An 8,373-nucleotide genomic window follows, 5' to 3' on the forward strand; every position below is an offset into this window, starting at 1 on the left:
GGAGCTCCGCCGGAGGGGGCATCCACCACGGAGGGCTTCTACATCATCCCCATAGCCCCTCCGATGAAGTGTTAGCAGTTTACTTCAGACCTTCGGGTCCATAGCTAGTAGCTAGATGGCTTCCTCTCTCTTTTTCGATCTCAATACAATGTTCTTCCCCTCTCTCGTGGAGATCTATTCGATGTAATCTTCTTTTTGCGATGTGTTTGTTGAGATCGGTGAATTGGGGGTTTATGATCCAGTATTATCTATGGAAAATATTTGATTCTTCTCTGAATTCTTTTATGTATGATTGAGTTATCTTTGCAAGTCTCTTCGAATTATCCTTTTTGGTTTGGCCAACTAGATTGGTAGTTCTTGCAATGGGAGAAGTGCTTAGCTTTGGGTTCAATCTTGCGGTGTCCTTACCCAGTGACAGAAAGGGTTGCAAGGCACATATTGTATTGTTGCCATCGAGGATAACAAGATGGGGTTTTTATCATATTGCATGAATTTATCCCTCTACATCATGTCATCTTGCTTAAGGCTTTACTCCGTTTTTAACTTAATACTCTAGATGCATGCTGGATAGCGGTCGATGAGTGGAGTAACAGTAGTAGATGCAGAATCGTTTCGATCTACTTGTTTTGGACGTGATGCCTATATACATGATTATTGCCTAGATATGCTCATAACTATGCTCAATTCTATCAATTGCTCAACAGTAATTTGTTCACCCACAGTAGAATATCTATGCTCTTGAGAGAAGCCACTAGTGAAACCTATGGCCCCCGGGTCTATTCTCATCATATCAATCTCCATTACTTTATTTACTTGCCTTGTTTTTACTTTGCCTTTTACTTTTTACTTTGCATCTATCTATCAAAAATACCAAAACTATTATTTATCATCTCTATCAGATCTCACTATCGTAAGTGACCGTGAAGGGATTGACAACCCCTAATCGCGTTGGTTGCGAGTTGCTATCGTTTTGTGTAGGTATGAGGGACTTGTGCATGGTCTCCTACTGGATTGATACCTTGGTTCTCAAAAACTGAGGGAAATACTTACTCTACTTTGCTGCATCATCCTCTCCTCTTCGGGGAAATCCAACGTAGTGCTCAAGAGGTAGCAAGAAGAATTTCTGGCGCCGTTGCCGGGGAGGCTCACGGAAGCAAGTCAACAATACCAAGTACCCATCGCAATCCCTATCTCTAGCATTACATTATTTGCCATTTGCCTCTCGTTTTCCTCTCCCCCACTTCACCCTTGCCATTTTATTTGCCCTCTCTTTCCCAATCTCCTCCTTTCTTTTCCGTTTGCCTTTTTCTTGTTGCCTTTCTGTTTGCTTGTGTGTTGGATTAGTTGTTGCCATGGCGCAAGATAATACCAAATTGTGTGATTTCTCAAATACCAATAATAATGATTTCCTTAGTACTCCGATTGCTCCTCTTAATAATGATGAGTCTTGTGAAATCAATACCACTTTGCTGAATCTTGTTATGAAAGATCAATTCGCCGGCCTTCCTAGTGAAGATGCCGCTACTCATCTAAACAATTTTGTTGATTTGTGTGATATGCAAAAGAAGAAAGATACGGATAAGAATATTGTCAAATTGAAGTTATTTCCGTTTTCACTTAGAGATCGTGCTAAAGTTTGGTTTTCATCTTTGCCTAAAAATAGTATTGATTCTTGGAACAAGTGCAAAGATGCTTTTATCTCTAAGTATTTTCCTCCCGCTAAGATTATCACTCTTAGGAACGACATCATGAATTTTAAACAACTTGATCATGAGCATGTTCCCCAATCTTGAGAAAGAATGAGATTAATGCTTCACAATTGCCCTACTCATGGTTTGAATTTATGGATGATCATACAAAATTTTTATGCCGGATTAAATTTTGCTTCTAGAAATCTTTTAGTTCGGCCGCCGGAGGGACGTTTATGGAAATTGCGTTAGGAGATGCTACCAAATTGCTTGATAATATTATGGCTAATTATTCTCAATGGCACACCGAAAGATCTTCTAGTAAAAAAGTGCATGCTACAGAAGAAATCAATGTTTGGAGTGAAAAGATGGATGAACTTATGAAGATGTTTGCTCCTAAAAACACTCCTCTTGATCCCAATGATATGCCTTTATCTACTTTGCTTGAGAATAATAATGAATCTATGGATGTGAATTTTGTTGGTAGGAATAGTTTTGGAAACAACGCTTATAGAGGGAATTTTAATCCTAGGCCTTATCCTAGTAATCCTTCTAATAATTATGGAAATTCCTACAACAACTCTTATGGAAATTTTAATAAGATGCCCTTTGAATTTGAGAGTAGTGTTAAAGAGTTTATGAATTCACAAAATAATTTTAATGCTTTGCTTGAAGAGAAATTGCTTAAAGTTGATGATTTGGCTAGGAACGTTGATAGAATTTCTCTTGAAATTGATTCTTTAAAGCTTAGATCTATTCCTCCTAAGCATGATATCAATCAGTCTCTGAAAGCCATGAGAATTTCCATTGATGAGTGCAAAGAAAGAACCGCTAGGATGTGTCCTTCCAAAGATGCCTTTATTAAAGTGTGTTCTTCCAATTCCTATGAAAATCAAGATGAAGATCTAAAAGTTATTGATGTGTCTTCCATTAAATCTTTGTTTTACAATATGAATCTTGATGAATCTGAATATGATCTTCCTTTACCTAGAAGGCGTTCTAAGAAATCAGAGTTTCTAGATCTTGATGATGAATTTGATGATAGTGAGATTGAAATAAATAAAAACCGTGATGTTGCTAAACCCACTATTTTGGATCTCAAGGAATTTAATTATGAAAATTTCTCTTTGATTGGTTGTATTTCCTTGTTGTAATCCGTGCTAGATTCTCCTCATGCTTATAGTCAAAATATGGCCTTTATCGAACACATTGTTGATGCCTTGATGCAATCTTATGAAGAAAAACTTGAGTTGAAAGTTTCTATCCCGAGAAAACTCTATGATGAGTGGGAACCTACTATTAAAATTAAAATTAAAGATTATGAGTTTCATGCTTTGTGTGATTTGGGTGCTAGTGTCTCTACTATTCCCAAAACTTTATGTGATTTGCTAGATTTCCGTCATTTTGATGATTGCTCTCTAAACTTGCATCTTGCGGATTCCACTATTAAAAAGCCTATGGGAAGAATGAATGATGTTCTTATTGTTGCAAATAGGAATTATGTGCCCGTAGATTTTATTGTTCTTGATATAGATCGCAATCCATCATGTCCTATTATTCTTGGTAGACCTTTCCTTAGAACGATTGGTGCAATTATTGATATGAAGGAAGGGAATATTCGATTCCAATTTACCTTAAAGAAGGGCATGGAACACTTCCCTAGAAAGAAAATAAAATTACCATATGAATCTATCATGAGAGCCACTTATAGATTGCCTACCAAAGATGGCAATACCTAGATCTATCCTTGCTTTTATGCCTAGCTAGGGGCGTTAAACGATAGCGCTTGTTGGGAGGCAACCCAATTTTATTTTGTGTTTTTGTTTTTGCTCCTGTTTAGGAATAAATAATCCATCTAGCCTCTGTTTGGATGTGGTTTTATCTTTTAATTAGTGTTTGTGCCAAGTAGAACCTATAGGATAACCTACGATGATAGTTGACTTGATTCTGCTGAAAAACAGAAACTTTCACGCACGAATGTAATTTTGTTAAATCACAGGAACGTGATTTTGCGTTGATTCTTTTTGCTTCTGTTCAATAAACAAATTTTCTAGGACTTCCTATTTTGGTAGAAATTTTAGAGTTCCAGAAGTTTGCGTTAGTTATAGATTGCTACAGACTGTTCCGTTTTTGACAGATTCTGTTTTACGTGTGTTGTTTGCTTATTTTGATGAATCTATGGCTAGTAAAATAGTTTATAAAACATAGAGAAGTTGGAATACAGTAGGTTTAACACCAATATAAATAAAGAATGAGTTCATTACAGTACCTTAAGTAGTTCTTTGTTTTCTTTCTCTAACGGAGCTCACGAGATTTCTGTTGAGTTTTGTGTTGTGAAGTTTTCAAGTTTTGGGTGAATTCTTTTGATGGATTATGGAATAAGGAGTGGCAAGAGCCTAAGCTTGGGGATTCCCATGGCACCACCAAGATAATCCAACGACACCAAAAAGTCAAAGCTTGGGGATGCCCCGGAAGGCATCCCCTCCTTCGTCCACTTCCATCGGTAATTTACTTGGAGCTATATTTTTATTCACCACATGATATGTGTTTTGCTTGGAGCGTCTTGTATTATTTGTGTCTTTGCTTGTTAGTTTAACACAATCATCCTTGCTGTACACACCTTTTGAGAGAGCCATACATGCTTTGGAATTTGTTAGAATACTCTTTGTGCTTCACTTATATCTTTTGAGCTTGATAGTTTTGCTCATAGTACTTCACTTATATCTTTTGAGCGTGATAATTTGTTCTCTATGCTTCACTTATATCCTTTAGAGCACGGTGGTGGATTTGTTTTAAAGAAACTATTGATCTCTCATGCTTCACTTAGACTATTTTGAGAGTCGTTAATAGCATGGTAATTTGCTTAATGTTAATATACTTAGTGTTCAAGATATGTGAAACTTTCTTTTGAGTGAATTGAATACTAAGATAAGTTTGATGCTTGATAACTGTTTTGAGATATGGAGGTGATAATATCAAAGTCGTGCTAGTTGATAATTGTGAATTTGAGAAATACTTGTGTTGAAGTTTGCAAGTCCCGTAGCATGCACGTATGGTTAAAGTTGTGTAACAAATTTGAAACATGAAGTGTACCTGGCTTGTGCATCCTTATGAGTGGCGGTCGGGGACGAGCAATGGTCTTTTCCTACCAATCTATCCCCCTAGGAGCATGCGCGTAGTACTTGATTTTTGATGGCTTCTAAATTTTTGCAATAAGTATATGAGTTCTTTTGACTAATGTTGAGTCCATGGATTATACGCACTCTCACCTTTCCGCCTTTGCTAGCCTCTTCGGTACCGTGCATTGCCCTTTCTCACCTTGAGTGTTGGTGCAAACTTCGCCGGTGCATCCAAACCCCGTGATACGATATATCACACATAAACCTCCTTATATCTTCCTCAAAACAGCCACCATACCTACCTATCATGGCATTTCCATAGCCATTCCGAGATATATTTCCATGCAACTTCCATCATCATTATTATGACATACATTACTTTTGTCATATTGCCATTGCATGATCATGTAGTTGACATCGTATTTGTGGCAAAGCCACCATGCATTATTTTCCATATATGTCACTCTTGATTCATTGCACCATCCCGGTACACCGCCGGAGGCATTCATATAGAGTCATATTTTGTTCTAAGCTTCGAGTTGTAATTGTTAAGTTGTAAGAAAAATAAAAGTGTGATGATCATCATTATTAGAGCATTGTCCCAAGTGAGGAAAGGATGATGGAGACTATGATTCCCCCATAAGTCGGGATGAGACTCCGGACGAAAAAAAGAGAAAAAAAGAAAGGCAAAAAAAGGAAGGCCCAAAAAAATGAGAGAAAAAGAGAGAGGGGACAATGCTACTATCTTTTTACCACACTTGTGCTTCAAAGTAGCACAAGATCTTCATGATAGAGAGTCTCTCATTTTGTCACTTTCATATACTAGTGGGAATTTTTCATTATAGAACTTGGCTTGTATATTCCAATGATGGGCTTCCTCAAAATGCCCTAGGTCTTCGTGAGCAAGCAAGTTGGATGCACACCCACTTAATTTCTTTTGTAGAGCTTTCATATATTTATAGCTCTAGTGCATCCGTTGCATGGCAATCCCTACTCCTCATGTTGATATCAATTGATGGGTATCTCCATAGCCCGTTGATTAGCCTCGTCAATGTGAGACTTTCGCCTTTTTTGTCTTCTGCACACAATCCCCATCATCATATTCTATTCCACCCATAGTGCTATATCCATGGCTCGCGCTCATGTATTGCGTGAAGGTTGAAAAAGTTTGAGATTATTTGAGTATGAAACAATTGCTTGGCTTGTCATCGGGGGTATAGAAGTTGGGAACATCTTTGTGTTACGAAAATGAAGCATAGCCTAACTATATGATTTTGTAGAGATGAACTTTCTTTTGCCATGTTATTTTGAGAAGACATGATTGCTTTGATTAGTATGCTTGAAGTATTATTATTTTTGTGTCAATATGAACTTTTGTCTTAAATCTTTTGGATCTGAATATTCATATCACAAGTAAGAAGATTTATATTGAAATTATGCCAAAGTATCACTCCGCATCAAAAATTCTTTTTTTATCATTTACCTACTCGAGGACGAGCAGGAATTAAGCTTGGGGATGCTTGATACGTCTCCAACGTATCTATAATTTTTGATTGCTCCATGCTACTTTATCTACTGTTTTGGACTATATTGGGCTTTATTTTTCACTTTTATATTACTTTTGGGACTAACCTATTAACCGGAGGCCCAGCCCAGAATTGTAGTTTTTTGCCTATTTCAGTGTTTCGAAGAAACGGAATATCAAACGGAGTCCAAACGGAATGAAACCTTCAGGAACGTGATTTTCCAACCGAACGTGATCCAGGAGACTTGGACTCTACTCCAAGCAGTGCCAGAGGCGGTCATGAGGGTGGAGGGCGCGCCCCCCTACCTCGTGGCCCCCCTGACGCTCCACCGACGTACTCCTTCCTCCTATATATACCTACGTATCCCCAAACGATCAAAACAGGAGCCAAAAACCTAATTCCACCGCCGCAACCTTTTGTATCCACGAGATCCCATCTTGGGGCCTTTTCCGGAGCTCCGCCGGAGGGGGCATCCACCATGGAGGGCTTCTACATCATCACCATAGCCCCTCCGATGAAGTGTGAGTAGTTTACTTTAGACCTTCGGGTCCATAGCTAGTAGCTAGATGGCTTCTTCTCTCTTTTTGGATCTCAATACAATGTTCTCCCCCTCTCTCGTGGAGATCTATTCGATGTAATCTTCTTTTTGCAGTGTGTTTGTTGAGACCGATGAATTGTGGTTTATGATCCAATATTATCTATGGAAAATATTTGATTCTTCTCTGAATTCTTTTATGTATGATTGAGTTATCTTTGCAAGTCTTTTCAAGTTATCCTTTTTGGTTTGGCCAACTAGATTGGTAGTTCTTGCAATGGGAGAAGTGCTTAGCTTTGGGTTCAATCTTGCGGTGTCCTTACCCAGTGACAGTAAGGGTTGCAAGGCATGTATTGTATTGTTGCCATAAAGGATAACAAGATGTTTTTTTATCATATTGCATGAATTTATCCCTCTACATCATGTCATCTTGCTTAAGGCGTTACTCTGTTTTTAACTTAATACTCTAGATGCATGCTGGATAGCGGTCGATGAGTGGAGTAATAGTAGTAGATGCAGAATCGTTTCGATCTACTTTTTTGGACGTGATGCCTATATACATGATCATTGCCTAGATATGCTCATAACTATGCTCAGTTCTGTCAATTGCTCAACAGTAATTTGTTCACCCACCGTAGAATATCTATGCTCTTGAGAGAAGCCACTAGTGAAACCTATGGCCCCCGGGTCTATTCTCATCATATCAATCTCCATTACTTTATTTACTTGCCTTGTTTTTACTTTGCCTTTTACTTTTTACTTTGCATCTATCTATAAAAAATACCAAAACTATTATTTATCATCTCTATCAGATCTCACTATCGTAAGTGATCGTGAAGGGATTGACAACCCCTAATCGCGTTGGTTGCGAGTTGCTATCGTTTTGTGTAGGTACGAGGGAGTTGTGCGTGGTCTCCTACTGGATTGATACCTTGGTTGTCAAAAACCGAGGGAAATACTTACGCTACTTTGCTGCATCATCCTCTCCTCTGCGGGGAAATCCAACACAGTGCTCAAGAGGTAGCAGATGGCTCGGTCTCACTAGCGTGGAGCATTGGACGCTAGCCGAATAATATGGACTCGGAAGGATCTGGTCGGATTTGACCTAGTCAAATCCGACTCGAGATAAGGTCCGAGTCGGACAGACACACCTATGATGTAGCGATTTGTCATCTATGAGTCGCTAGTGCAACATACGTTCTATGTCCTAAGACCTGAGCTGGCACATGCACTTGGGCTGGTGACAGGCCTGCTTTGAGCCAACCAAATGCTACTCTAAGACAGGGTAGTTACAAAGGTAGGTTTCAGGCTTGTCCAGACCCATGCTACGAGACATGGTCGAGCAAGATGGGATTTGCCCCTCTGATCAGGAGAGATATACTCTGGGCCCCTCATGTGATCCGACCAAGATAAGCATGGCCATGCAACAAGGATTATGACATAATCCGTTTTGTGGTCGGCGTCACTAGAAGGAGAAAGAGGTCGTGCTAGCACAAGGATGATAG

The sequence above is a fragment of the Triticum aestivum genome, chromosome 1B (assembly GCF_018294505.1).
Source record: "Triticum aestivum cultivar Chinese Spring chromosome 1B, IWGSC CS RefSeq v2.1, whole genome shotgun sequence".
NCBI classification, from domain to species: Eukaryota; Viridiplantae; Streptophyta; class Magnoliopsida; order Poales; family Poaceae; genus Triticum; species Triticum aestivum.